Below are 25,512 nucleotides of genomic sequence, written 5' to 3' on the forward strand. Positions count from 1 at the left end.
AACTGTGGCAGTTGGGCCAAATAATCCACCATCTGTGCAATCTCTCATATTACTGACTCATTACCTCCATTATAATTGTTGCATGTAAATTAGCTGTAGCTTAAAGGTAGTGAGTGTTATATTTGATATTACAGTGGTTTAGGACTGTTGGCATAGGTAGATGCATGCCTTACTGTTTTTTATATATATAGACATTGTGTGCACTAACTTTAATGCTTTGTGACTCTCTTACAGTGCTGTAAGATGAGACTTTTCTGTCGTAAATGACATCATTTGTAAATATGTGAGAATTGGTTTAAATTAAACTCAAATCCTGAACTTATTTAAACAAAATTCCTTTTATACTGTGTATTTGCTTCCTGGAGAAGTTTTCGTTTTCTTTTATTACTGAAAAAATCTACCCCCTGGATGCTAATGTCACTGTCATATTGATTTTCAGTCCCCTGTAAAGGGAATTTGCGAAGATAGTGATAGGTTTCATAGCAGTACTTATTTCTGCAGTGTCATAGTTGTATGTTGAGCTTGATATCCATAAGATAGGGTCCTACAATGCGTGAGGTTATCACTCAGTAAGACAGGAGAGACACAAGAGGAAAACACATGGGGAAAACAGTGCAAGGGGAGGTGCCAAAACCCTGCAGTAGACTGCTGCATGGGAAGTGTGGATGTGAATGTGCATATAGATTCTGTTTAGCATTTGGAAAAAGTACAGAGTTTGTAAGTGTAATCACTTTGTCTGACAATACAGACAAAAGAAAACTGTAAATTCAGTGAAGGAACTCTGTTCCAGTGATAAACCATTGTGCACTGATTCCATACAATAGTAGTCACGGTAGACATACTAAACTATTACATTGAACATCAGTGGTACATTGTGTACAAGTTGGATACAGATGCTGAAATCATGTATTACCACATGATCATTGTGCAGCCTGAAAAACAGACCTCCACTGATGCAGCAAGCGATGGATTCCTTATTTCTGTGGCGGGAAGCTGCTGCTTCACTCCAGTATGCCAAAAACAGAGAAGTTAGGCACACCTGTGTCACTGTCACAGTGGGGACAGAACACCTATTTTACATCTGGAATCAGGCCAGCAATTGGGTCTTGTGAAAATACAAGCTACCCTGTGAATGGTCAGGGCAAAACAAAAAGAGACTTTACAAGTGATCATGAGCGTGTTAACTTTGTTGGGAAAGTTCATAGATAATATAATTGATGAAACTGTGCATATGAGAAGATTGCTGAGGCGCCTGAAACAGTGAAAATGAAAAAAATATTACAGTACTCATCTCTGAATTTGCATGGCAATATTTTAATGTTTTTTGACATATAAAAAGTTCTTTGCATGCCTCTAAAAATGGACTAGGTGTAGTACTGCTGCAAAGGAAAGACTGACTCGGGACCTGTAGTATAGGCATTCAGAACCTTCACAAACACAGAACGCAGATACATGCAATTCGGAAAGGATACTCTAGTCACCTTCGGTTGCAAAGCTTTCCACAGCTATGTCTGTTGATTGTGACTGAAACTGATTGCAAGCTGTTGCTACTTGTTTCTTTCAAAGAATCTGTTGCAAGCATCACATAAGTTTCAAAGCGTCTTACTGAACTTCAAAAACATGATTGATTTCAATCAAGGAAATCTATTTAATTGTCCAATATTTGGGAGGAATAATTCCATCTAGATCAAGAGCCAGAAACTGAATCTGATGTCGTCCACGTCAACTGGGTAGAGTACTCAGGTGCTGTCTAACCTCACCTGGGAAAAGTAACAAGGTGATAGAGCACAGGATGAGACACTGCAGTCCGTGATATATGCTGTACTTCTCAGGTGGAAAAAAGCGTTTAACTACTATGTACCTCACAGGCATAATTTCTCTGTGGTAGATGGTGTTCTCCTTAAAGGAAGGTAAGTGGTGTAAAGTAGAGGTGGTGTGGTTTTGTGGAATGTTGGTCCATCTTCTTTGGGGAGAGGGGACTGTATAGTTTGGATGGCTTCCACCTCCATAGAAGGGGTACCAATCTCCATTGGGACAGGCTGGCTAGAGTAGTCAGGAGGGGATTAAACTAGTAGCAAAAGGAGAGGATAAAAAGAGGGATGATATGAGCACTTGAGATGATACCAAAATTAGTCAAAACACATGAAGGGAAGAAATTCTTGAATTGCCTTACACCAATGGCAGAAGCTTGAGTAACAGACCAGAGAAATTAGTATTGCTCATTTATCAGCATACATTTGATCTAGTTGGTATTACTGAAACCTGATGGGATGATCCACACAATTGGAATGTTAAAATCAATGTTTCTAACCTATTTTGGAAGATCGAGTAGGCAAAAAGGGAGATGGAGTGGCACTCTGTCAAAAATGGCATTACCTGTTTCTGAGTAACTGATAACTTGGAAGAAAATAACCTTTGAATAGTTATGGATCAGTCTCCTAACAGATACAGCACTAGATGGGATACTAGCTGGTGTCTGCTACAGACCATCAAATCACACTCAGAACCAGGATGACTGTCTCCTTAGGCACCTCTTTCTAATGTATCGGGGGAAAAAGCCCTGCACGTCATTGGGGGATTTCAATTTGAATGACATATGCCTGAGATCTCATGTGGACAGTATTAAAGCATCCTTGGAATTTCTAATCATTATAGATGACAATTTCCTAATTCAAAAAGAGTTGCAGTCAACACCAGGGAATTCTTTATTAGCTATGCCTTGTCCTAACAGATAAAGAGGAATTGATAACAAAACTAAAAATTAATGGTAGCTTAGGTGCAAGCGATCATGAATTGATCAGATCTATAATATGAAGAATAAATCCAGACCAGTCTTTATATATTCTTGATGCTTTAATAGGTCCAGTTTCACAAAACTGAAAACAATTATGAGCTAAATCAGTCAGGAGGAAGAATTTAATCAGAAAAATGAATGATAATTGAGAATCATTTAAGAAAATCTTACTAAGATGCTCAAGAAGCTAGAATCCCACAATCAAGGAAGAAGGCTGTACTAGTTAAAAACTGACTTGGTTTACAGGGGAAGTGAAAGCAGCTATTGTAAAAAAAAAAAAAAAAAAAAAAAAAGGTGGGGGGGAGAAAAGGGAAATTATTATTAATGAATATAAATCAGAAGCTAGGAATCGTAGAAAATTCATAAGGGAAGCAAAAAGACACCAAGAAAAATCTGTGGCCAGCAGAGTTCAGGACAATAAAGAGGAGTTTTCAAAATATATTAAGAACAAAAAGAATCCTGACAGTGGTGTTGGTCCTTCTGCTAGATGGAAATGGTAGAATTGTCAATAATAATGCAGAAAAGGCAGAAATATTCAGCAAATATTTCTGTTCCGTACTGGGGGGAAAACAGATTATGTAGTCTCATCATATGATGATAACTTTATAGATAACTGAATCTTTCCATTCCACTAGTATCTCAGGAGGATGTTAAACAGCTTCTATTAAAGATAGACATTTTTAGTTCAGCAGGTCCAGATGACTTGCACCAAGAGTTTTAAAGGAGCTGGCTGAACAATTAATTCCAATTTTCAGTAAGTCTTGGAGCAGTGGGGAAGTTCCAGAAGAGTGAAAGAAAGCTAATGTTGGGTCAGTTTTTAAAAAGGGTAAATGGGATGACCATGATAATTATCGGCACATCAATATAGATATAGATCCTGGTCAAGATAGTGGAGTGGTTGATCCGGGATTCCTTTAATAAATAATTAAAGGAGAATGCTATTCAGCATAAGTTTATGGAAAATAGAATCTGTCAGACTATCTTAATACCCTTTTTAATGAGATTACAAATTTGGTTGATAAGGGTAATAATGTTGACATAATATATTTAGACTTCTCTAAGGTGTTTGACTTGGTGAAGCATGATATTTTGATTAAAATCTAGAACCGTATAAAATTAAAATGCACGTTAACTGGACTATAAACTGGTTAACTGATAGGTCTCAAACGTAATTGTAAACGGGGAGTTGTCATGGAGTAGGTGCATTTCCAGTGGAGTCCCACCGTGATTAGTTCTTGTCCTTATGCTATTTAAGATTTTTATCAGTGATCTGGAAGAAACATAAAATCATCACTGATAAAATTTGCAGCTGACCCAAATTTGTGGGTGTGGAAAATAATGAAAAGGAAAGGCCACTGATCCAGAACGATCTGGATCACTGGATAAATTGGGTGCATGCAAATAATGTTCATTTTAGTATGGCTAAAAGTAAATGTATACATCTAGGAACGAAGAATGTAGGCCATATTTACAGAATAGAGGACTCTATCCTGGGAAGCAGTGACTCTGAAAGATTTAGGGAGCTATGGTGAATAATTAGCTGATCATGTACTCCTGTTGTGACACTATAGCCAAAAAGAGTTAAGGCGATACTAGGATGCATAAACAGGGAAATCTAGAGGAGGAATAGAGGTTACTTTATTTGTCACTAGTGTGACCTCTGCTGAGCACTATGTCCAGTTCTGGTGCCCTCTATTCAAGAAGGATGTTGATATATTGGAGAGGGTTCATAGAAGAGCCACAAGAATGATTAAAGCTATAGGAAACATTCCTTCTAGTGATAGACTGAGCTCTTTGAGTCTATTTTAGGTGAACAAAGAGAAGTCTAAAAAGTGACTTGATTATAGTCTGTAAGTATTTACCTGGGGAACAAATATTGAGTAATGGGCTCTTCAGTCTAGCAGAGAAAGGTATAACATGAACCAATGATTGGAAGTTGAAGCTAGACAAATTCAGACGGCAAATAAGCTATCATTTTATTACAGTGATCTTATTTAACCAGTGGAACAACATACCAAGGTTTGTGGTGGATTGACCATCGCTGACCATTTTGAAATCAAGATTGGATATTTTTCTAAAAGATATGCTGTGGGAATTATTTTGGAGAAGTTCTGTGGCCTGTGTTAAACAGAGGTTAGCCGAGATGATCAAAATGGTCCCTTCTGGTCTTGGACTCTGAATCTATGTAGGCATTTTGTGATCCAGTTAAAGTAGGGGAAAAAAGAGGACTAGCAGTAATATATTCAGCAGGTACGAACAAAGATATCATTGTTAAGGTAAATGTTTCTACCACGTGCCAAATGTATAGAAAACGGGTAGGTAGGTAACCATATTCAAGTTACAGACACATCAGTTAGAGTCTGGGATACAGATGATGAGGTGGACATTTTTGCTCTAGAGGCCAGAAATTATTGTGCCGTTATTGATGCATATTCAAACTATCCAGAGGTGGCTCAACTAAAGAAACCCACACTGGCTTTCAGAGAAATAGTAGAGCTTGGTTATATTATAGTTTGAGTAAAAACTCTCCCCCCCCCCCCACTGGAGAGTCAGTAGACTTGCTTGATAATGATTTGTCAGACACAGCAATGCCAAAACAACAAGAAGCAGTTGCACCTCTGGGTCTGTCAGCTGACTAGCCTGCTGCAACTTCCAGAAAAACAGTGACAGAATGATTTAGTGGCCCCTCCTCTCCCTCCGTTCCACCAACGACTTAGATTGATTTGTAGAATTAATTTGTTCATATAGAAGATAGAGAATTTTTAATTATTTTTTTTATAAAAGTGTGGCACAGGTGCTATTGTTATGTACAGGTGTTGAGTGTGCCTGAATAATTGAGTTACTCTTCACATACCATCCTTGCCCATACATCCTTAATTTGGTTCCCCTGTGTGTATACATTGATAGTCTTTAATGACGACATTACATATTTTTTTCCACAGGATCCCTAACTTACTCAGCTCATAGGATGGCTTAGGGTGTGAATCTGAGTGATATTGTGAATGAGGCTGTGGTCTGTAGGACGCCTGCTTTGTTGTTTATTGTGAAGAGGCAGGAGGCTGCGGGAAGAGACTGGATGGTGGTCTAGTTAAGGCAGGTGGCCTGTCTTATATTCTGGTTGGTTAACTGGGGCGAGATGTGGAGAAGTGCTGAAAGGCTCATGATTTTGCCCAGGGGTGGGGGGGCAAGGGCGGGGATCGACAGCACAAAAGAGAGAGTCTTCCTGCTCCCAGTTCTGGTGCTTGGCACTACAGTGGAAAATTGTAGCTCAGCCCTTGTAGTCCTACAATGGAAGATGCTCATTCACTTCATTGGGGTAGTGCACGTACAATCTGGGCTCATAAAAGCTGTGTGGGGATGGAGCATGCACAATACACATGAAAACTTTGAAGCCTCTCCTTGGCACAAACTGACTTTCAGAGGTTTTATAACTCAGCCAGATCACAGTGGATTTTCACAAGGATAGCAAAAGGCACATCCCTGACACAAGGGCAGTCATCACCCTGTCTATCCCTACTGCATTTAAAGTCCACACACCAAATTTTGGAGGCACTAGAACTTAATTGTAAGAACATTTTAACATGTGCAGAACAATGTAGTTTCCCCCTAACTTCAGTCTGAGAAACAGCTGAACTGTTTTTCAATTGCAACTTTTCAAAACAGTTCAGCCCCGGGCAGTCACCCCGCAGGGAAAGTTTCAGCCCAAACAATTACAGCTTGTAAAGTTATAAGCAAATTAAAACATGAGTTTACAATGGGAAGTGTTTGGCACTGGCAACCTCTTATAACATCAGGGTGGAGTGATTTAAATCAAGGAACAATGTAAGCTGCCTTTACCTGACTAAGAGCTTTGACAAACCTCAAGTCAACAGTGTTTAGGTCAGAATTGTTAATACCAACAGACCAAAATGTTTAAAATCAGAGGACATGTGCATGTATGGACCTTTATTATTACTTACAGCTTTCATGGGAGAAGGTTGCTATCTGTTGCTTTTCTGGGGAGCAGTTGGTAATTTGCTTATGCATGGCATCAGTATCATGGCCAGCACCATCACCAATAGGTGAAACCCAGAGCTATACTGTCATACCATTGTCTTTTTTTTCCTGATTCTGAAACATGCTCTGACAAGATGTGTTGAGGAATCAAACCAAATGATACTCCATCCTCTGTAGTGTCAATTTCGTCCCCTATCTTATTCCTCCTACCTTCTTTTCTCATCTTTTCTTCCATCTAATAAGAGTCAGCTTGTCTAGTGAGGACAGAGTGAACCTTGCAACACTTTCCTATGACCAAAGAGGCAAGCTAAATGATGCTTTAGCCCAGCTCTAGTTAAGTTTCCCAAGTCCTTGGGTGGGTAATAAGGTAGGACTGTCAATCGATTACAAAAATAGAATACCATTTATTTCAATATTTTTGGATGTTTTCTATATTTTCAAATACATTGATTTCAGTTACAACACATAACAGTGTACACTGCTCACTTTATATTTATATTTGATTATAAATATTTGTGCTGTAAAGAACAAAAGAAATAGCATTTTTCGGTTCCTCATACAAGCATTGTAGTGCAATTTATCATTGTCATAAATATAAAGGGAAGGGTAAACCCCTTTGAAATCCCTCCTGGCCAGGGGAAAGCTCCTCTCACCTGTAAAGGGTTAAGAAGCTAAAGGTACCTCGCTGGCACCTGACCAAAATGACCAATGAGGAGACAAGATACTTTCAAAAGCTGGGAGGAGGGAGAGAAACAAAGGGTCTGTGTCTGTCTATATGCTGGTCTTTACTGGGGATAGACCAGGAATGGAGTCTTAGAACTTTTAGTAAGTAATCTAGCTAGGTATGTGTTAGATTATGATTTCTTTAAATGGCTGAGAAAAGAATTGTGCTGAATAGAATAACTATTTCTGTCTGTGTATCTTTTTTGTAACTTAGTTTTGCCTAGAGGGGTTCTCTGTTTTTGAATCTAATTACCCTGTAAGATATCTACCATCCTGATTTTACAGAGGGGATTTCTTTATTTCTATTTACTTCTATTTTTATTAAAAGTCTTCTTGTAAGAAAACTGAATGCTTTTTCATTGTTCTCAGATCCAAGGGTTTGGGTCGGTGGTCAAATTGGTGAGGCTTTTTATCCAACATTTCCCAGGAAAGGGGGAGTGCAAGTGTTGGGAGGATTGTTCATTGTTCTTAAGATCCAAGGGTCTGGGTCTGTAGTCACCTAGGCAAATTGGTGAGGCTTTTTACCAAACCTTGTCCAGGAAGTGGGGTGCAAGGTTTTGGGAAGTATTTTGGGGGGAAGGACGCGTCCAAACAGCTCTTTCCCAGTAACCAGTATTAGTTTGGTGGTGGTAGCGGCCAGTCCAAGGACAACGGGTGGAATATTTTGTACCTTGGGGAAGTTTAGACCTAAGCTGGTAAAGATAAGCTTAGGAGGTTTTTCATGCAGGTCCCCACATCTGTACCCTAGAGTTCAGAGTGGGGGAGGAACCTTGACAATCATGAAAGTCGAATTTACAAATGTAGAATTATGTACAGAAAAATCTGCATTCAAAAATAAAACAGTGTAAAACTTCAGAGCCTACAAGTCGATTCAGTCCTACTTCTTCAGCCATTCACTCAGACAAACAAGTTTGTTTACATTTGTAGGACATATTGCTGCCCGCTTCTTGTTTACAATGTCACCTGGAAGTGAGAACAGGCGGTTGCATGGCATGGTTATAGCTGTGTTGCAAGATGCACAAAAGAGTCATATGTCCCTTCATGCTTCAGCCACCATTCCAGAGGACATACGTCTATGCTGATGTGGGGTTCTGCTCAATAACAGTCCAAAGCAGTGCAGACCGACGCATGTTCACTTTCATCATCTGAGTCAGATGCCATCAGCTTGAAGGTTGATTTTCTTTTTTGGTGGTTTGGGTTCTGTAGTTTCCACATCTGAGTGTTGCTCTAAGACTTCTGAAAGCATGCTCCACACCTCATCCCTCTCAGATTTTGGAAAGCACTTCAGATTCTTAAATTTAGGGTTGAGTGCTGTAGCACTAGAAATTTCACATTGGTACCTTCTTTGCGTTTTGTCAAATCTGCAGTGAAAGTGTTCTTAAAATGAACAACGTGCTGGGTCATCATCCGAGACAGCTATAACAGGAAATATATGGCAGAATGCGGGTAAAACAGAGCAGGAGATGTACTATTCTCCCGCAAGGAGTTCAGTCAAAATGTAGTTAACGCATTATTTTTTTAACAAGCGTCATCAGCATGGAAGCATGTCCTCTGGAATGGTGGCCAAAGCATGAAGGGGCATACGAACGTTTAGCATATCTGGCACATAAATACCTTGCAGTGCCAGCTACAAAAGTGCCATGCAAACGCCTGCTCTCACTTTCAGGTGACATTGTAAATAAGAAGCCAGCAGCATTATCTCCCTTAAAGGTAAACAAACTTGATGCCTTAGCGACTGGCTGAACAAGAAGTAGGACTGAGTGGACTTGTAGGCTCTAAAGTTTTAATTTATTTTGTTTTTGAGTGCAGTGATGTAACACAAATAAAATCTACATTTGTAAATTGCACTTTCACGATAAAGTGATCGCATTACGGTACTTGTATGAGGTGAACTGAAAAATACTATTTTTTTTGTTCATTTTTACAGTGCAAATATTTGTAATAAAACTAATACAAAGTGAGCACTGTATACTTTGTATTCTGTGTTGTAATTAAAATCAATAGATTTGAAAATGTAGAAAAATATCCAAAATATTTAATAAATTTCAATTGGTATTCTATTATTTAAAAGTGTGATTAAGATTGCGATTAATCATGATTAATTTTTTTAATCCCGATTAAATTTTTGAGTTAATCGCATGAGTTAACTGCGATTAATCGACAGCCCTATAATAAGGTAATGTAATGTGTACTTTGCCAGTGATTTTCCAACAACTGAATTGCAAGTATCAGACAGAATTTTTTTCTTTTTGTTTCCCCTTTTTATTTGTTTTAAGAAGAAATGGTATTGGATTTTAACAAATACCCCAACGATTTACTACAGAGGGTATGTATACACTGCAGCTGGGAGCTTACTACTGCGTCGAGTAGTGTCTCTGTTCGTGCTTTACGTTAGGTATGCATGCATTTCTCAAGCCCTTGATTGAAGATTTCTAGCTGGCAGTGTCCATTCTGTCACTGCATGTGCCCTATGCCTCCTTGTGGCAGATACCGTGGCTGCCTGGGCGACCTGCCATCAGTTCCTTCTCTACCACCTCAGCCTGAGATGGAGTCCTAGCGTGTCTGAATAGAGTGTACTTGGCCTTCTCTTTCTTTTTCCCAAAGTTAGTTTATTGTTGTATTTTAGTGTTTTGGTATAGTTAGTTTTAGGCAAGAGGGTTATTTTTTGTCCCCCCTTTCTTTTACCCTCCAGGAGATTTGTCTTCTCCTGGTGGAGTATGCCTGGTTTGCCAGGCTTCAAATGTTGCCTTTTACCTAGAGTCTGTACTCGTCAGCGACTGGCACTCTGTGTGTCCATTGCTTGGGGGAGTCTCAGGTCTCCTAGAAGCGTTTCTTCTGTTTGGCCCTTAAGTCCAGGGCTATGAAGAACAGGGAAATAAAGCTCACCCTCTGAGCAAGGTTGGGAGATCACCTTGTATGTCTGTCCCTGGACAGATCGAGTGCCCTGTCAACCTCAGGACATGTGTCCCCTAAGAGAAGTCTTTGGCGCCTGCTGCGAAGACTCTCAGAAAGAGGAGCATAAACTCTATAAGGAGCCAGCTCCAAAAAAGACCATGTCCCTGTCAAGATCTGTCTCGGAGGGTACTGTTAAGGCATAGGACGCTTCCTTGGGTATGGGTAGGCCCACAAAGCCCTGGAGTTCCAAGGACAGGAAGCATGGCTCCGAAAGGGCATCTATACCCTCCACCAGTAAGGAGGGTGAGCACAGGGTACCATCGAGTTCAGCCCTGCCACTGTCACCAAAGGATACCACTGCATTGATGCCATCATGCGCTTTAACCAGCCATCTTGGTACTGGATGCAAGCAGCTCATTCGGGGGTACCACTGCAAGTATTGGCACCTGAGATCTAAAATCCCTGTAGTATACCCATTATTGTAGGTGCCATTGGCCCCAGTTACGGTAATGTCCTTTCCAGAACCACAGGAGTTCCGATACTTGAGGGACATCTTGGTGTCGGATGAACCAGAGTCCCTGTTGTTGTTGGGTACCGAGTGTCTTCAGATATTTTTGTAGTTGGCAACACTTTCCAGAGTGGTGATACCTATTATTGAGGCTCTCCTGGAACTGGCTAAGATGATGTGGCAAATGCCTGCCTATTCCACCAGCGTGCGGCAGGCAAATAAGAAGTACCACGTGCCCCTTAAGAATTCCAACTCTTTATTTTCCCATCTCCCACCTAACTCCCTAGTGGTGAATGCAGTGAATCAACAGTATAGGCTGGAGATCTACCCCCACCACAAGAACCAAAAGTGGCTGGATGTCTGGCTGAAAATCTTTCACCTTTGTGACCAATCACACAAGGATGCTCCTCCACTGCTTCCATGATTGGCTCAGAACTGCCTATTCTTTGAACAGGGGCACCTTGTACAGGTGGATGATGGTCCCCTTGCACCTAAAGAACTCCCTAAACAAGTGGAAGGAGCAACTTAATGTCCGTGTGGATGTCCCTTTGTGTTGCCCAACCCCGTCAGTGACTCTAACAACCCACACATCCCTGTTGGATGGGGAGCCCACCTCAACAACCTGGTAGTTTAGAGCAGATGGACAATTTACAAAACCAATCTCTACAACAACCTGTTGGAGATCAACCAGGTTAGTCAGGAACTCTTGCCTCTATTTCCTGCCCCACATCTGGGGCAAAGCAATCAGGGTCAAGATGGAAAACATGTCCTGAATGTTTTACATCAACATGTAGGGAGGAGTAAGATCTGCCTCTTTGTGCATCAAAGCTATAAAGCTCTGGAATGGTGTATACCCTACCATATCCAGATTTCAGCAGTCTACTTCCTAAGCATCCAGAATGCCCTTGGCAGACACTTCTCCCAGGACTATGAATGTCAGCTGGACACTCAGGTTCTTCACAGCATATTCTAGAGATGCCAGAAATTGATCTTTTTGTCACCTCTGTGAACAGGAAGCCACCTGTCTTCTGTTCAGGGGGGCATGGATCACCATTCCCTTGGGGATGCCTTCCTTCTACCATGGCAGAAGAGTCTGTTCTATGCCTTTCCTTCAACACTCCTAATTCTAAGGGTGCTGAACAAGATCAGGCAGAACAAGGCCAGTTATTCTCATAATACCTACCTGGCTGAGGCAAACTTGGTACTCTTACCTGCTTCAGCTGTGTCCGACTGCTGATCAAGCTCCTGACCATTCCTCATATCTTCTAGAAAGTGGGTTGCTCGCATTACCCCAACATGGTGGTTCTGCGCCTCAGGATGTGGCTCCTGGATGGTTCTTGGGAACGGAGGTTTCCTGATCTATAGAGGAGCACCAGGTGTTATTAAACAGTAGAAAAACATAAACCTGCACTACTTAGCTGAGGAAATGGAAGAGATTTGTCCATCGTCGCTACCTCTGGTCTGAATTCATTCCTCTTTCCCTCATCCAAGATTACCTGCTGGATCTGAAGACATCCAGATTATTTATCATTTTGGTCAAGGTATGCCTTGCTGCCATATCAGTCTTTCATCCCCTGTCAAGGAATCCTCCATTTTTGCTCACCCTGTATAGTCTAGATTTATTAAGGATTTGAGTAATCTCTTCCCCCGCATTAGGCACCTCAACCTGGTTCTCAGCCACCACATGAAACCTCTATTTGAACCAAAGGCTTTCCATCATGTTGCCTGGAGAGTTGGAGAGATTGGAGCCTTGATGGTAGATCTCCCCTGTGCCATGTTTTTTAATAATAAGGTCTGTTTATGTCCACACCAAAGGTTACATTGTGTTTTCATCTTAACCAATCTTAGCAGCCTACCAGTATTTTTTCCGAAAGCTCACGGTTCGCAGTAGGAATCCTCTTTCTATAGAAGGGCCTTATCCTTCTACCTGGATAGGATTCCATTTCAGAATCGCCTGGACTCTTCCTGTCCTTTTCAGATAGATCTGAGGGTGCTCCTGTTTCTTCTCAGAGACTTTCAAAATAGGTATCGGGTTGTATCTTTACCTGTTATGAGTTTGCAGGTGCTTGGTCCTCCTCCACCTCCTGGGTGAGCGCACATTCAGACAGATTGCAGGCAACATCTGCAGCATTTTTGAAGAGTGTTCCAGTATCTGAGATATGTAGAGCTGCTACTTAGACTTCAGTCCATACATTTTCAAAGCATTACTCACTGCTCCATGCTGTCAGATCTGATGCTCCACATCTACTCTCCTTCCCCTCTGCTTTGGTTATTGCCTTGGAGATGATTGAATAGAGAAGGAACTAAGGGCGATTTTCCCCTGCATGACCCTATATCATCTCGGTGTCTGCCACAAGGAGGTATAGGGCACATGTGCAGGCTGAGCAGACACTGCTAGCTGGAAATCTCTGATCAAGGGCTCGAGAGGCACATGCCCACCTGTGGGGGAGCACCTATAGGCATACACGTCTCGAAGAACTACAGTAACTGTACAGGGCAAGTAATGTTTCCTTCTCAGCATGAGTAGACAGACACATGGTAGCTCTGCTCGAGCTAGTGGGCAAAAAGTAGCAGTGTAGTCAGGGGTAGCATGAGGGGTGGCTTGGGTTAGCTGCCCACATACACACCCAGGATTTCCGGGTGGGTTTGTACTACTTTGATTGGACCAGTATTGTGCAGTCTCATCTTCCCCAGTGTGTAGTTGCGATAGAGGAGCTAAATGAGGTCTAAGACTCAGTATGTGCAAGATGGTTGATGCTGGTTGGCTGGGGTAACAGAGATTGATGCAATTTTGTCTTTTATCAAGATGTGTGTGATTTAGACATTTCATTAGTTCATAGGCTGCTATTATATGATCAGGGAGTAACTGTGGCTTTTTCACCGGAACTTGTCCAGAAGAACTTACTTTTGCTTTTTGATATGGACTTGACCACAGTTGTCCATGTTTTGTCACTTGATTAGATTCCTATGATGCACTGTACATGAGATGACACCTGATACTATTTGAAAACTTCAATTAATGAGCTATGTGTCTTCTTGCTCACCCAATGGTGGCTCTTGGAGGGAGAACGTAATGTTTGTGCTTCCTCATATATTCTAATTTTCAAGTGCAATTTTTTATAGCTGTAAAATGTTACTAAACTTTGTGAATAAAACTAATACATTTTCTTTTGTTCAAACACTAAAGTTCAATACTAATAAGTTTAGTGGTGAGAAAGGAAAGAATGAGAGGGTAGAAAAAGAAAACATAAATAGGATAAAAGTAGATGAGAGGTAAACTCATCCCTTTTATTTTAGGTGTTTCCACAGTCGTTTCTGTGGAAACAATTTGCTAAAAACTAGCATATAGGCACAAAATTATGCCTCCTTTTAGATTTGTATAGTTGTGTGGTTATAGGCCTAATGAATCCATTCCTTCCGGGTACAATTTGTGTTAATGACAGGGTGGATAATTCAGTGATTTAATAAATAAATAAATAAATAAATCTGTTTTTTATTTAAATCGGATTTTTTTGATAAAATGCTTGTTGAGGAAAACCTACCTAAAGATAGCTTTAATTAAGATACATTATAGCTCAAAGATATCTCATTATGGAATAGGGATTATAAATTCTAATTCTATAGTATGAAACAATATATTCATGTAATGTTTAAGAAAAAGTTAGCAAGTTCCAATAGGTCATGGATTAGAGATCCAATCTTATGGTGCTCCAAGTGCTTCTGTACAGATTATTTAGGTTAATCTTTCTATCTACCCAATGAGGCTCAGTCTAGAAGATACCATCAGAGATGCCTAGTTTTACAGTTCTCAAACTGTGGACTTGTCTCCAGAGATAATGTGCATGTTAACAGCAAAAATATTTTTAAATAAATAATATATAGAGGTGAGAAATAACAGACCTCAACCCTATTGTCCCTCTGCAAATTTGTGTACACAGAGTCAATCCCTTACCTCTCTCTAAAAGTGCAACGTTTCAGAAAGTTCAATGAATAGAAGATTGTTGAGGGCGGAATAGATCTGGACAAGGAGAAGAAGTCTGGAGATAAATGTGAGAAGGGAGGGACAGGCAGTAGAAACAAAAGTGAAACTGTTTGAGCAGCATATTCTAGAAGTCTTGAGGTCTTCCTGAGTGTAGCCTTCATTGATTTGAGATCTACCATACCATTCTCTTGGTAGAAGGGAAAACCTATAATGGCAGCAGGCTGTAAAAGAGACCCAGTTTGGGAATATTTTAATGAAGTTCCTCTACCTGTGGGTAAGACAGGCACACGTGCAAAATGTAAACAGTGCAACAAAGAAATGCAAGGTCTGGTTTCCCGAATGAAACAGCATCATGAGAAGTGTTCCTTCTCAGGAGGAAGCTGTGTTGAAGATGATGAAAGGAACATGTCTGAACATGCAGGATCTTCAGGTTGGTAAACTTTATTTCATACTTTTTCTTAAGGACTGCCTGTCTTCGTTCTGGACGAGTCTGGAATTCTCATGTTTGAGCAAAAAATATAGTTATTCTACAATAAATTACTAAATTACTAAAAAAAAAAAAAATAGCTGAAATATTCAGATCTTCCTTTTACAATTTCAGCTTTAAAGTAGTACTGAGTGTCAGTGAATGCAATGAGTAATACTAAATGAGCAGTATAGTAATACTAATTAAATACCTGCATTGACTTACTTTGTTTAGGAGAATCCACCCTCAGCATACAGAATTCTGAAGACTATCCACCTTCAAGATCACCATCATTTTCTATAGTTTCAGAGTTATCTGCCAATGATAGTGTCAGTCACATCATGTATGTCACATAGCCACAGTATATCACCTGTAGCAAAAAGAAAAAAAAATCTTCATCATCCAGAAACAACCATAGATAAGTTTGTGATAAGAACTAGCAGATTACAAAATGGGGTAATTGATGAAAAAATTGCCCGGTTTGTTTTTGCAACAAACTCTACTTTCTGTTTGATTGAGAACCCACACTTCATTAATATGGTCCAGTCATTAAGACCAGGATACAGTCCACCCAACAGAGCAGATGTCGCAGGCAAATTGCTGGATAAAGTGCACGAAAGAGAAATTGAGCAGTGTGCGAAATGTTTAGGGGGTGAAATTGTTAACCTGAGTCTTGATGGGTGGAGCAATGTCCACAATGATCCTGTTGTATGTGCTTGTGTGACAACAGAAGAAGGGAATGTCTTCCTTACAGAAACAATTGATACATCAGGAAATGCACACACAGCAGAATACTTACAAGAAGTAGCAGGAAAAGCTATAACAAACTATGAAAAAAAATTCAAATGTCTGGTATGCAGCTTGGTCACAGACTATTCTGCAAATGTAATCAAGATGAGAAGAAATTATTTAGAAGAGAGTCCCAAGCTAATAACATACGGTTGCAGTGCTCATTTGATGCACCTCCTAGCCAAAGACTTCAATGTTCCAGTAATAAAGGCTGATGTTGTTGAAATTACAAAATACTTCCATAACAACCACTTTGCAGCAGTTGCTCTGAAAAAAGTGGGAGGAACCAAGCTAACTCTCCCATAAGACGTGCGATGGAACTCAGTAGTGGACTGTTTTGAGCACTGTATCAAGAACTGGCCTAATCTGTTGACAGTTTGTGAACAAAATTGTGAAAAAATAGATGGCACCGTCACAGCCCACGTTCTCAACGTTGGGCTGAAGAGAAACGTTGAACACATGGTGAGTATCCTGAAGCCTGTTTCTGTAGCCTTGAACAAAATGCAGAAAAATAGCTGTTTTATTGCTGGCACTGTTGAAATTTGGAAGGAACTGAGTGAGATCTTAAAAAGAGAAATAAGCAATGACAGAGTTAAATTACAATAATTAAAAGAACGAATGGGACAAGCACTATTTCCAGCTCATTTTCTTGCAAATATTCTCAATACTCGGTACCAGGGTCAAACTTTAACTGCTGAAGAAGAGGAGTTGGTTATGACATGGACATCCAGCAATCATCCCTCCATAATGTCAACTATAATAAACTTCAGAGCTAAGGGTGAACCATTCAAGAAATGTGTTTGATGATATTTTAAAGAAAGTCACACCAGTGAACGAATGGAAGTCATTTAAGCACTTAGATTCAGAGACTGTTGAAGTGATGATCCCACTTTTAACAGAAGTAGCTTCTTCTGCCGGTGTAGAAAGATTATTTGTTTCCTTTGGATTAGTTCATTCCAAATTGAGAAATCTTTTGGGACCTGAAAAAGTAGGAAAGCTTGTTTTTCTTTTCCAGATTATGAACAAACAGGAAAATGAAGATGAAGATGACTGAATTAGCTGCAGAAGCCAATATTTTAAGTTTCTCATGTTGCCCTGGCTGACATCGTCAATTTAATTTTTTTTAAAATTCATTTAACTATTTTAGTTTAAAACAATTTTAACAAAAAGAAACCTGATTTTAAAAAACTTGAATGTTTAACTAAATTCAAAACTTCATATGCTTGTTTTGTTAAAATATTACATGTTTGCTGTTGAAGAAAAAAATCCAGAATACATAACGTTGTTTTAGCTAAATAAAACAATTTAAATGTCTGTCTGGTGATGTTCTCCTCCTAATACAGCATGGCAAGAAATACCTCAAAATATTAAGGATTAACCTGATGAATTGGAGATAGTTCACCTCCCAATGACTTCATAAATATCTGCTTCAGTTACCTTTGGTAAATGAAATAACCAAACAATCATTCATTTTCTGATATAGCTGTAAAACTAACCTGAAAAGTTTTCAAAATAAATCACTTAAAAATGTATAGTGTGTACCTTCTAAAAATGAACCCTTCATCTGTCTCTGAGTTGCGAAGAATATGTCTTAAGGTTATAACAACAAACGAGAATGCACTTTTATGTAGAAATCCATGATTAAATCGAATCTTCCTGACTAGTGATTTAAATCATGATTCAAATCAATTTGATTTAAATCCGATCTACCCTGGTTAATGATTTGGGTCCCTAGCTACCACAAAGATTGTCTCGATGCAGGATTTTCCCTGATGAAAAAGATGAATCAGTACTCTTCAAAAAACCCAGCTTCAGATATAAATGTTGGGTCCAATGGCATGATTTTCTCAGTGAGTGATCCATGACTCCTGGATTTCCCTCCTTCTGATAATCTGGCAGAGGCTGAGTTCGTCTTTTTTTTCCCTCAAGGCTTTTGTGTGGAGAGGCAGGCTGGAAAGATTGGGGATTATTTCTCAGGGAGTTTGCTGATGCTTTTAGAGTAGGCTGAGTTTTAACTTTGTCTACTTAATTGGTTTGTATTATTAAACTGTGTTGTATTTTAGGTTTTAAAAGAGTTTATCTTACTCTGTAAAGCTACATGAATAAAATAAGATACTTGTAAACGTCACTGGATGTTATAGCAGTACCTACATTTGTCCAGTCACATTTGGCAATTGACTCACAAGTCCTGTTTGTAAATTCAAGTACAGGTACTGGATGGTATGTGCTTTTCAGGAGGAATTTAAATCAAGTAAAGGTGGCGTAGTGTTTATCTATCAGTAATCTGCTAGGCTGTTTTATCCATTCTATCACTTACTTCTGTACAGTCTGTTGAAGTTAAAATTGCCTTGGGGAAGGATAGAAAAATGTTCTATTGGGGTAGCATTAGTGGCCTTCTGTAGGCCTCTGAGTTTGGGTTTGAGTATGTAGAAAGATCTCTTTAATATTACTAGAGAAATTCTTTCATTATGGGACACTAACTTCCCAGATATGGATTGGAGAGCAAATGTTAATAATGGTAGAGTCCTGGATGAAATAGATTTCTTTAACCAGTGAGCCATCAGAGGTGGTCTGTTTTTTACTTGATTTTGGTAAGTAGTAAGAACATTATAGAAAGCTGGTCATAGAAAATAAACTTGGATTGAGTGATCATGAGTTGATTCAGTTTAAATTAAATGGAAAAATAGTGTAAAAAAAAGTGTTTGATTTCTAAAGGGGCCATTTGGGAAACTAAGAGAATGAAATCGTCTGGACTGAAGAGCTGAGGGACTTAAATGTGAAGGATGCTTGGAATTTAAGTCAAAGATACAAAAACTGTTCAGAATATGCAACCGAAGCAAGAGGGAGGAATTTGTAGGGAAGGGCTCCAGACCTGATATACTGACTGACCCCTCAGAAAAGATATTAGGGGTAAGCAGAGAGACCAAAAAAAAATGGAAGAAGAGATTGCGTTTTAAAAAAAAAAAAAAAAAGAGGGTGGGGAAGCTAATAGATATTGGAGGTCAAAAACTGTAGGGACAAAGTGAGAATTGTCAAAAGTGAAACTGAATAAGGCTTTGCATAGGAAATTAAAGCAAATAGTAAAAGGTTCTTTAGCCATATAAATAAAAAGAGAGCAAGAAGAGAAGTGGGATTGCTGTGTAGCTGGGATGGCTAGGTAGGGTGGGGTAGAGATTAAGGATAGTGCAGGTGTGGCCCAAAAACTAACAAATACTTTGCCTCAGTATTTAATAAGGATGATAATGTAGAACATGGAAGCAAAGGCAGGATGGCTACATAGGAATGAGTATATAGAAATATGAATTACCACCTTGAGGTGGAAACAAACTCAAAAAGCTTAACATTCAAGTCTGGGGGATTGGATAAATGTCCGTCCTAGTATGCTGAAAAAATTGGCACCAAATTTGTAATTTTTTTACATTAGCAGATCTAGATAACTTGCATCCAGGAGTTTTAAAACGGTTGGGGAGCTCACTGGACCTGTTGATTTTCAGTAATGCTTGGAGTAGCGGGGAAATTGCAGAAAACCAGAAGAAACTTAATGGTGGACCAATTTTTTAAATGGTAAATGGGATGACCTGGATAATTATAGGCCTGTTAGCCTGATGCCAATCTCAGGCAAGATAATGATGCCGTAAATACGGCACTTGAGTAATAAAGAATTAACATAGGGTAATGTAATGAACAAAAATCAACGTGGGTGTATGGAAAATAGATCCTGTCAAACTAACTTGATTTTTTTTATGAGATAAGTTTGGTTGATAAAGGTAATAGCATTCATGTAATAGACTTTTCTGAGTCATTTGGCTTGGTGCCGCATAAAATTTTGATTAAAAAAACTAGAACAAAATAAAATTAACATGGCATATATTAAATGGATTAAAAACTGGCTAACTGCAGAGAGGTTTCAGAGTGTGTCTATAAATGAGGAATTGTCATCACGTGGGTGTTTCCAGCGGAGTGCCATAGGGATTCGTTCTTAGCCCAATGTTATGTAACATTCTTATCAAATACTTGGAAGAAAAAGTAATATTGTCACTGATGATAGTGGATGACATGCAGACTGAGGAATGGTAAATAATGAAGAAGAAAGATCACTGATTCAGAATGATCTGGATTGCTGGGTAGATGGGGTGCAAGCAAACAATATGCTTGCACGTAAATGTATACATCTAAGAACAAAGAATATAGGCCATACTTACAGGATGGGGGACTCTATCCTAGGAAGCGGTGGCTGTGATGGATAATCAGTGGAACTTGAGCTCCCAATGTAATGCTGTGGCCAAAAGAGCTAAGGCTGTTCTGGAATGCATAAATAATGGAACCTTGAGTAGGAATAGAGAAGTTATTTTACCTGTGTATTTGGCACTAATGCAACTGCTGCTGGAGTACTGTGTCCAGTTCTGGTGTCCTTAATTCAAGAAGGATGTTGATAAATTGGAGAGGGTTCATAGAAGAGTCCCAATTTGAACAAAGAAGGCTAAAAAGTGACTTGATTACAGTTTATAAATATTTACCTGAGGAACAAATATTTAATAATGGGCTCTTCAATCTAGCAGAGAAAGACATAATATTATCCAATGGCTGGAAGTTGAAGCTAGACAACTTCAGACTGGAAGCAAAGCATACATTTTTCACAGTGAGGGTATTTAACCATTGGAAAAATTTACCAAGCATCGTGGTGGATTTTCCATCACTGACCATTTTTAAACCAAGATTGGATGTTTTTCTAAAAGATAGGCTGTGGGAATTATTTTGGGGAAGTTCTATGGCCTGCATTATACAGAGGTCAGACTGGATGATCAAAATGGTCCCTTCTGGCCTTGGAATCTATGAAGTTGCAAGTCCAATAGCAAAGTTTTTAAATAAATCTATCAAAACTGGAGTGGAGAATAACTAACATTGTAGCTGTATTTAAGAAGGGGGAAAAGGTGATTCGGGCAACTAGTGACCTGTTAGTCTGACTTCAATAGAATGCAAGACTTTTGAACCAAATTTTGAAGGAAAGAATAATTAGAAATATGGAGTTAAGTGAAAAATGGGACAAAATGCAACAAAGGTCTGCACAGGTAGACTGTGCCAGACTAACATGATACTTTTCTTTGAGAAAGAGGAATGATTTTTTAGATAAGGGAAATATAGTAGGTCTAGTCTGTTTGCATTTTAATAAAGCACTTGACCTGGTACCACAAGGGAAATTATCAGTTTTGTTGGAGAAGATGGGGATTAATACAAGAATAATAAAATGAGTAAGGAATAGGCTAAATGGGAGATAACAGATTATGCTGGAGGGAGGTTACTAGTCAAGTTCCTCAAGTATTTGGACCAATCTTATTTTAATGTTTTTTATTAATTATCTTACCACAAAAGGTAGGAATGTGCTAATGAAATTTTCTGATGACACAAAGGTGGGAGGCGTTGTCAATACAGAGGAGGATCAGAATATTATACAGGAAGAATTGGATGACCTAGAGTACTGGATGAAATTAGACGAAATTTAATAGTACAAAGTGCAAGATCGTGTACTTAGGAGCTATAGCAAGAATTACTGCTATAAGTTGCTGGTTCATCAGTTGGAAGCAGCAGAGGAGAAAAAAGACCTGGATGTATTAGTTTACAGGATAATTATGAGCTACCAAAGAAATGCATTTGTAAAAAAAAAGCAAATGTGATCCTAGGATATGTGAGGTGAATTGGTAGATATAAGGAAGTGTTAATGCCATTGTACAAGGCACTGATGAGACCTCATCTGGAATACTGTGCACAATTCTAGTCATTAAAGGACAATGTTGGAACAAGAGCAAATGGGTGTGAGCTAACCATGAAAAAGTTTAGGTTGGAAATTAGAAGAAGGTTTCTGACCGTGAGAGGAGTGAGATTCTGGAATAGCCTTCCAATAGAAATAGTGAGAGAAAAAAATCTAACTTGTTCTAAGATGGAGTTTGATAAATTTATGAATGGGAGTATGACATGGTTGCTTGCAATATCGGGACTGGACTCGATGATCCAGGAGGTCCCTTTGAGTCCTATGTAAGCACTAGGATATGATGGAATTATAATTAATAAGCAGCATGAATTTTCTAAAAACATCTGATTCCAATGATGAAGGCTGAGGGCCATTCTGGCTGAAGAAATGGACACAACAAACTACACCCCTGCCTGTCCTTCTGCGCATATTCCCTTCATCAAGTTGTTGTTGTTTATGCTTGGTGGTGGTAGTTAATGAAGGCTTTATATGGATGGCATCACTAAAAGGCTGAAATTTAAAGCTGTGGTCTTTGACGTACAGTCTTGGCAATGGTGAGGTCTGTCTGGGTGGAAGAATATAGCTTATATGCTGATAATTGCCTGAACTTCTAATTTCTGTACTTTTTGCAGTAATTTATATTTGTTTTCTTTACACCCCATGATTCATGATGTTTGTGACTCCTTTAGTCTGCATTGCATAGCATTTGTATTGTGTTTACCACATTACTGTTTGTTATTAAATGTCTTCCAAATAATCTAACTAGTCTATTCCACAAGATTGATTTCTGTGCCATTGTGATGAAGGCCATCCCAACTCTCTAGATCTCTCTTCCATGTAACGTGGCTAACATTCCATGAAAACAAATCCCTCTACTCTATATCACTTACCTAGCCCAGAGGTTCACCTCCCCTTTGCTCATGGGATAAGAGGGATCTCCAAAAATATCACCTGGCCTTTCCTCCCTTCCAAGATCCCTGAAGTGTTCAATAATCTCTGAAGCATAATGTCATGTCACTCGTGCCAGTTTGTTTAATTGCCAGCGGAGTTTTGTGCATCAACTTCAGAATGCCATCTTATCATATCTCTTCTCTTAATTCCGGGAAGACGGCACACAATTCTTCTGTCCTTTTTTTGTCTCTTGCAGAATTTTTTACCCACTTTTCTTAACATGGAGTCCCTGAAAACAGGGACTGTTCTCATCTTCTCTTGAGCAGGTGTGATGTCCTTCTGGATTGAGCTGAGCAGCCATCCTCATATGTGTCCCTTGCAGCTCTTATTTTGTTCGTCTAGTGAAATTTCAAAGAGAGATTTTTCTGCAGATGCCTTGTAGACTACATAAGAACAGCCATACTGGGTCAAACCAAAGGTCCATCTAGCCCAGTATCCTATCCTCTGACAGTGGCCAATGCCAGGTGCCCCAGAGGGAATGAACAGAACAAGTTATCATCAAGTGATCCATCCCTTGTCGCCCATTCCCAGCTTCTGACAAACAGAGGCTAGGGACACCATCCCTGCCCATCCTGGCTAATCGCCAGTGATGGACCTATCCTTCATGAACTTCTCTTTTTTAAACCGTACTTGATGATGTATTCTGCTATGTAGAAGGCCTTCTGGTTCACTTTCCTCTAGTGATCATAAACTGCCAATCCTCTTTTTCTGATTTCTACTTTCGACTCCTTCATTGCTAATTCCTTCCCTTGTTGAATCTGTGGCGATGATTTCTAGATCTTGTTGTTCAAGAAGTCTTCATTCTCTTTGGTGCTGTCAGATTGATGGTTCTTCAAGACCACAAATCTTTTCTTCCCATCAACTTGCATTTCACATTCAGGAAAACTTTTCTTGTGCCTTCAGTCAGGAAGGAAAACATGTACATCTCCTCCCAGACTGCAAATACTGTTCCAATGTTGTCCATTATTACTCATGTAGAAATCTACCTAGGTAGAAGATAAGCAAATTCCCTGCTGCAAATTCCTTCAAACACTCCTGTTAGTGTTTGCCTGGTCATAGAATCATAGAATATCAGGGTTGGAAGGGACCTCAGGAGGTCATCTAGTCCAACCCCTTGCTCAAAGCAGGACCAAACCGCAGCTAAATCATCCCAGCCAGGGCTTTGTCAAGCCTGACTTTAAAAATATCTAAGGAAGGAGATTCCACCACCTCCCTAGGTAACACATTCCAGTGTTTCACCACCCTCCGAATGAAATAGTTTTTCCTAATATCCAATCTAAACCTTCCCCACTGCAACTTGAGACGATTACTCCTTGTTCTGTCATCAGCTACCACTGAGAACAGTCTAGATCCATCCTCTTTGGAACCCCCTTTCAGGTAGTTGAAAGCAGCTATCAAATCCCCCCTCATTTTTATCTTCTGCAGACTAAACAATCCCAGTTCCCTCAGCCTCTCCCCATATGTCATGTGCTCCAGCCCCCTAATCATTTTTGTTGCCCTCCGCTGGACATTTTCCAATTTTTCCACATTTCTTGTAGTGTGGGGCCCAAAACTGGACACAGTACTCCAGATGAGACCTCACCAATGTCGAATAGAGGAGAACGATCACGTCCCTCAATCTGCTGGCAATGCCCCTACTTATACAGCCCAAAATGCCATTGGTCTTCTTGGCAACAAGGGCACACTGTTGACTCATATCCAGCTTCTCATCCACTGTAATCCCCAGGTCCTTTTCTGCAGAACTGCTGCCGAGCCATTCGGTCCCTAGTCTGTAGCAGTGCATTGGATTCTTCCGTCCTAAGTGCAGTACTCTGCACTTGTCCTTGTTGAACCTCATCAGATTTCTTTTGGCCCAATCCTCCAATTTGTCTAGGTGACTCTGGACCCTATCCCTACCCTCCAGCGTATCTACCTCTCCTCCCAGTTTAGTGTCATCTGCAAACTTGCTGAGGGTGCAATCCACATCATCCTCCAGATCATTTATGAAGATATTGAACAAAACCAGCTCAAGGACCGACCCTTGGGGCACTCCACTTGATACCGGCTGCCAACTAGACATGGAACCATTGATCACTACCTGTTGAGCCCGACAATCTAGCCAACTTTCTCTCCACCTTATAGTCCATTCATCCAGCCCATACTTCTTTAACTTGCTGGCAAGAATACTGTGGGAGACTGTGTCAAAAGCTTTGCTAAAGTCAAGGAACAACATGTCCACTCCTCATCACGTTCTCATCCACAGAGCCAGTTATCTCATCATAGAAGGTAATTAGATTAGTCAGGCATGACTTGCCCTTGGTGAATCCATGCTGACTGTTCCTGATCACTTTTTCCTCTTCTCTAAGTGCTTCAGAATTGATTCACTGTTCTCTGATTCAAAGCTCCCTTTGCAGCTGGCTTATATAGGTTGTATAATTGGGTCAGCACAACTCCTTCGTTAAGAAGAAGAATTTTAAAAACACCTGGAGAGATCACACACATGGCCTGGAGAGGCTTGAAAACCCAATCACAAGGTCCTTACAGAAACATACCAAACTCACAAATTAGCCAAGGCTGTTACCTCTGAGCACAGGATATGCAGTTACTCCTCAGAAACACCCCTTTTACCCTGATATGGACATTCTAATCTATTGTACAGGCTGTAAGGAAATGGTGACCATTT

At 39.8% G+C, this 25,512-nt stretch overlaps 1 protein-coding gene across 10 annotated transcripts in view; it reads left to right on the forward strand.

The window, feature by feature from the left end:
* STAG1 (STAG1 cohesin complex component) overlaps window positions 1-25,512 on the forward strand; it is a 380,321-nt gene that overhangs the window by 12,804 nt on the left and 342,005 nt on the right. Inside the window, exon 1 of one of the 10 annotated variants that reach the window (XM_073360220.2) lies at window positions 12,209-15,328. The exons of the other annotated variants lie outside the window; for them this stretch is intronic. The gene's annotated coding sequence lies outside the window, so the exon portion shown is untranslated. Of the gene's footprint in view, window positions 1-12,208; window positions 15,329-25,512 lie in introns of those variants that run through there. 10 annotated transcript variants of the gene reach the window in all.

The sequence above is a fragment of the Lepidochelys kempii genome, chromosome 9 (assembly GCF_965140285.1).
Source record: "Lepidochelys kempii isolate rLepKem1 chromosome 9, rLepKem1.hap1, whole genome shotgun sequence".
NCBI lineage: Eukaryota > Metazoa > Chordata > Testudines > Cheloniidae > Lepidochelys > Lepidochelys kempii.